Source organism: Canis lupus, chromosome 16 (assembly GCF_048164855.1).
Source record: "Canis lupus baileyi chromosome 16, mCanLup2.hap1, whole genome shotgun sequence".
NCBI lineage: Eukaryota > Metazoa > Chordata > Mammalia > Carnivora > Canidae > Canis > Canis lupus.
This window is the reverse complement of record NC_132853.1, coordinates 13078650-13084649: the sequence shown is the minus strand read 5'-3', so window position 1 is coordinate 13084649 and position 6000 is coordinate 13078650.

Below are 6000 nucleotides of genomic sequence, written 5' to 3'. Positions count from 1 at the left end.
CGTCGAGCACCCTTGCATGTACTTGTTGGCCACTTTTAGATCTTCCTTGGGAAAATGTTCAGGTCCTTTGCCCATTTTAAAACTGAGTTATTTGGGGATTTCTTTTGCTCTTGAGTTCTACACATCTCCTATATATATTTTGGATATCGACCCTTTGTCAGATATGCGGTTTGCAAATATTTTCTCCCACATTGTATTGTTGCCTTTTCTTTTGCGGTACAGAAACTTTTTATTTTTTTGTCAAAAATTTTATTTTAAAGACTTTATTTATTTATTCATGAGACACAGACACACACAAACACACAGAGACAGAGACAGAGACAGAGAGAGGCAGAGACACAAGCAGAGAGAGAAGCAGGCTCCATGCAGGGAGCCCAAAACCGGACTTGATCCCGGGTCTCCAGGATCAGGCTCTGGACTGAAGGCAGCGCTAAACCGCTGAGCCACCGGGGCTGCCCGAGATTTTATTTTTTAAGTAATCTCTACAGCCCCCATGGGGCTCGAACCTACAACAGTCCCATGCTCCACCAGCTGAGCCAGACGGGGGCTCCCCTTGCACAGAAGCTTTTTTTTTTTTTTTTAGTTCGATGACCACTTGTTGGTTTTTGCTTTTGTTGCTTGTGCTTTTTGTGTTACATCCAAAAAAATGTTTGCCAAGGCCAATGTCAAGGAGATCTTTAATAATCTTTTCTTGCAGTGGTTTCATGGTATTGGGTCTTGCATTTACCTGTTGAACCCATTTCAAATTCACTTTTGTGAGTGGTGTGGAAAAGCGGTCCAATTTCATTCTTTTGCATGTGAATGTCCGGTTTTCACACCATTTATTGAAAAGACCATCCTTTCTCCCTCAAGTATTCATGGCTCCCTTGTCAAACATCGTTGACTGTATACGTGCAGGTTTATTTCTGGGCTCTTGATTCTGTGTCGTTGGTCTTTGTCCGTTTTATGCTAACACCACACTATTTTGATTTGTAACCAAAATAGCTTTGTAATATAGCTTGAAATCAGGAAGTGGGATGCTTCCAGCTTCCTTCTTTCTCAAGGTCGCTTTAGCTGCTTGGGATCTTTTGCGGTTCCATATGAATTTAGATTATTATTTTTTTCTACGTCTATGAAAAATGTCGTTGGGGTTTTGATAGGGATTGCATAAGTAGATGGCTTTGGACAGTGTGGACACTTTGATGGTATTAACTCCTCTGGTATACAGACACAGGGTGTGTGTGGGGGGGGCTGTCTTTCCATTTTATGTATGTCTTCAATGTCTTTTTTTAAAGATTTTATTTATTCATGAGAGACAGAGAGAGAGAGAGAGAGAGAGAGAGGCAGAGACACAGGCAGAGGGAGAAGCAGGCTCCATGCAGGGAGCCTGATGTGGGAGGATCCCGGGACTCCAAGATCACACCCTGAGCCAAAGGCAGATGCTTAACCACTGAGCCACCCAGGCATCCCTCTTCAATGTCTTTTATCAACGTGCAGATCTTTCATCTCCTTGGTTAAATTTATTCCTAAGTATTTTATGCTTCTGATTCTAATGTAGATGAAAGGTACATTCCCTCCTAGACACAACTCTGCCACTAGGTGTGGGGTTCCCATACAGGCATTGGGGAGAGAGAAGTAAGAGGAAATTTTTGTTGTTATATAAATTAATGTTTAATTCTTTAATAATAAAGGCAAATGGAACAGGAAGCCAAGACTCCCGCACTTCCCACTTACCTGTGCAACCCCCTTCTGACTTCCCACCCCATATACTCCCTCCACACCCCCACTGCTCTTGGCACCCTCCCTAATCATCCCCATATTGCCATTTAGTTTTTATTTTTATTTTTTTTTAATTTTTATTTATTTATGATAGTCCCAGAGAGAGGGAGAGAGAGAGAGAGAGGCAGAGACACAGGCAGAGGGAGAAGCAGGCTCCATGCACTGGGAGCCCGACGTGGGATTCGATCCCGAGTCTCCAGGATCGCGCCCTGGGCCAAAGGCAGGCGCCAAACCGCTGCGCCACCCAGGGATCCCCGCCATTTAGTTTTTAAAATCAAACAATGAACACATGCAAATTATAAAATATGCATGAGGTTTAATGAATAACCCACCAACCAGCTTAGGAAATAGACCCAGGATACTCCATGAAGCCCCATGTGCCCCGGACCCCCCACTTCCCACAGAGGCCACTGCTGTCCCGAATTTTATTTTTAAAGATTTTATTTACCTATTTGACAAGGAGTGAGAGACCACAAGGGTGCACAAGCAGGGAAAGGGGCAGAGGCAGAGGGAGAAGCAGAACCCCTCCCCTTGAGCAGGCAGCCGGACATGGGACTCGATCCCAGGACCCCGGGATCATGACCTGAGCTGAAGGCAGACGCTTCACAGACTGAGCCCAGGCGCCCCTGTCCTGAATTTTATGCTCACCCTTCCCTCCTGTTGTCCCTGCAAAATATTTACATAATTCTCCATGCTGGTGACAGAACCGAGCTGTGTATATTCTCCTACAACTTTATTCCCACTCGATAATCAGCTGCCACCGAACACTCACGTCACTTCATGAAGCTGTGAACCATCTGTCGTCATCACATATGTTAGTTGATTGCATGATAATTCGTTTATTCATCTTACTGTGATGTAGACACGCTGCTTTGTTTTCTGCTGCTTCAAAGAATTTTCTAATAAGCATCTAATACGGTTCTCCTGGAATATGGGCAAGAATCTCCAGGAGTCTCAAATCAAGGAGAGGGATTACTTAGGCTGTGGGACGGGATCTCAGCCTCCCTGGGTACCACCTGATTAATGCCCAGAGGGTGTGAGCTGACACTCCTTCAGCAACCCTCTAATAGGCCACCATTATCAGGACAAAATTTTTGTCTATCTGGTGGACATTTCAAATATCTCACCATGGCTTTTACTCTGCACTTCTTTGATGACCCATACAGTTGAGCAGCTCCTCACATATTTATTCCCCATGCACGTTTCCTCTTTGTCACATCCATTCAATCTTGGTCCACTTTCGATGGGGTTATCTTTCTCCTTGTTATTGACTCAGAAGTTCTTGCATGTTCTTACATGAGCCTGTCAGGTGTAAGTGTTGCAAAACCTCTTCTCATTCATGATACAGATGTATTTATTATGATGTAACCTAAATCTACCTCATTTTTCCTTTGTGTTTTAGTGATTTTTTTAAAAGATTTTATTTATTTATTCATGAGAAACACAGAGAGAGGCAGAGACACAGGCAGAGGGAGAAGCAGGCTCCCTGCAGGGAGCCCAATGCGGGACTTGATCCCTGGACCCCGGGATCACGCCCTGAGCCGAAGGCAGATGCTCAACCACTGAGCCACCCAGGCATCCCAGTAATTTTTGAATCATAAGAAATTCTTCCTTAATTACTGTTGTGAAGATACTCTCAAAATGTTATTTTGGAATGATAAGAGTACATTCTCCCATATTCTCTTCTAAAATTTGTACATTTGCATTTTACATTTCAAACCACATGGAACTAGTTTTTCTATATGATGTGAGGCAGGAGTCCACTTTAATTTTTTATATAGTTAAATTGTCAGAACACCATTTGTTGAAAACTCCTCCTCCCCACTGCAAAACCAGCTCTTTCATAAACCACAGTTGTGTGTATGTGTGGGTCCATCCTTGGGTCTGCTCGGATGGTCCATCTGTCTCTCTGCCAGCACCATGCTGTGTTCATGTGTTATGAAAGCTCTACAGTAAGGTAAATATCTCTACCTGGTGTTCTCCTTTAGAAGAGTTTTTGCTATCCTTGTTATTTAAGTCTATATAATTTTTAGAATCAATTTGTCAATGGGCTTTTGATAGGAATCACACAGACTCCAAAGATCAATGTGTGTGTGTGTGGGGGGGGGGGCTGACACAGAGGGTTGTGTCCAACTCTTGATTTTGCCTCAGGTCGTGATCTCAGGGACATGAGATTGAGCCCCACATTGGGCATGGAGTCTGCCTTAGATTCTCTCCCTCTCCTCCACCTCTTCCGCCTGCCTCTCTCCCTCTCACTCTAAAAAAAAAAAAAAAAGAAAGAAAGAAAAGAAAAAAAAAGATCAATTTGGGACAAATATACATCCCTGTGATATTGAGACTTTCAATGCATGAGCAAAATATCTATTTTATATTCATTTATATGAATGGTCTTTATTTCAGTAAAGTTTTATCATTTTTCCCATAAATTAGGTCCTACATATTTATATGAGCTTTATTCTGCAGTGCTCTATGTTTTCATGCTATAATAAAGGATCCCATTTTTTTAAAAGATTTATTTACTTATTCAGAGAGAGAGAGAGAGAGGCAGAGACAGGCAGAGGGAGAAGCAGGCTCCATGCAGGAAGCCTGACGTGGGACTCGATCCCGGGTCTCCAGGATCACACCCCAGGCTGCAGGAGGCGCTAAACTGCTGTGCCACCGGGGCTGCCCAGGATCCGATTTTTAAGTTACATTTTCTGTTGCTCATATTTAGAAACGCAGTTTTCTTTGGATATTGATTTTATATAAGCAATTTTTCTAAATTTTCTGCTTATCTTAACAATTTATTGTTAGGGATGCCTGGGTGGTTCGGTGGTTGAGCGTCTGCCTTTGGCTCAGGGCATGACCCCGGGGTCCTGGGATTGAGTCATGCATCAGGGAGCCTGCTTCTCCCTCTGCCTGTGTCTCTGCCTCTCTCTCCGTGTCTCTCATGAATAAATAATACCTTTAAAAAACAAAACAATTTATTGTTATTTTCTATGTAGATAATATTTAAAAATAAGTTTCATTTTTCCTTTTCTAATTCTTGTATCATGTGTTTTCCTTATCTTCCTGTGCCAGTTGGTACAAAAAAGTCCCAAAATGTGACAGTGGGCACAGTGTTTCATTCCTCATCTTAAGTACTTTCAACCTTTCACCATGAAGCATGATATTTGCTATGTCCCATAGTAGGTATCCTTCATCAGATTAAGAAATTCTCCTCTAGTCTTAATTTCTAGGAGTTTTTATCATGAAAAGGTGATGGATCCTACCAAGTGCCTTTTCTGTATTAGCACCGTCATCTGACTTCTCCTGTGCGCTAAGCCAGTGGCTCACAGTCATCAATTCCTGAAGTTAAACCACCCTCTCATTCCTCAGGCAGGTCAAACTTGGTCATGACTGATTACTGTCTTTGAGATTTGGTTTACTAATAATTTGTCTAGAGTTTGTCTGGAGTTTTCACTGGTTTCTGAATGACATCCCCCCGTAGCTCTCCTTGGGCTCCCATTCCTCCCAGAGTTTGGTATCAGTGTCATGCTGTCCTTTAAGGGAGCTGGGGAACATTTCTATAGAGAATTTGTACTTTGAAAATTCAGTGGAACTCACTGGCTGGGGTTGATGTTTTCTTTGTGATTCTAATTACTGATTCTCTATTTTTAAGGGTTATAAGACTGTTCAGATTTTCTATCTCCTCTTGGGTCAGTTCGATTCAGTTCTATTTTTCTAGAAATCTACTAGTGCAAAGTTGTTCACATCATCCTTTTAATCCACATATTATCTATGGCTATGTTTGCTTTTAAGTCCCTAGTATTACTTACGTATTTTCCTCTCTCCCTCTTTCAATCTTGCTGGAGGCTTACTGTTTTTATTAATCTTGTCAAAAAACCCATTTTGGCTTTCCTGATCGTCCCTATCATACATTTATTTTCTAGTTCATTAATATCTGCTCTTTATATTTCCTCTCCTCTCCTTCATTTTGGGTTTATCCATCAGTTCTTCAGGTGGATGATTAGCTAATTAATTTTCAGCCTTTCTTAAAGGAAACACAGGACATTATTATCATTTTAAACAGTTGTGGCTGAATGAAAACAGGAGTCCTCAAACTGCTAGAAACATGACTCACAGGGGGCTCAGCCAGTACGCTCCAAAACAATCATGGCGTTTGTGCCATAGACACACTTCTTTGGGTCAATGACTCTATGGTGGTTTTACTGAGCTTGCCTCAGATGCTCAAGGATGGAAGATGTTCCCACCCAGGCTCCG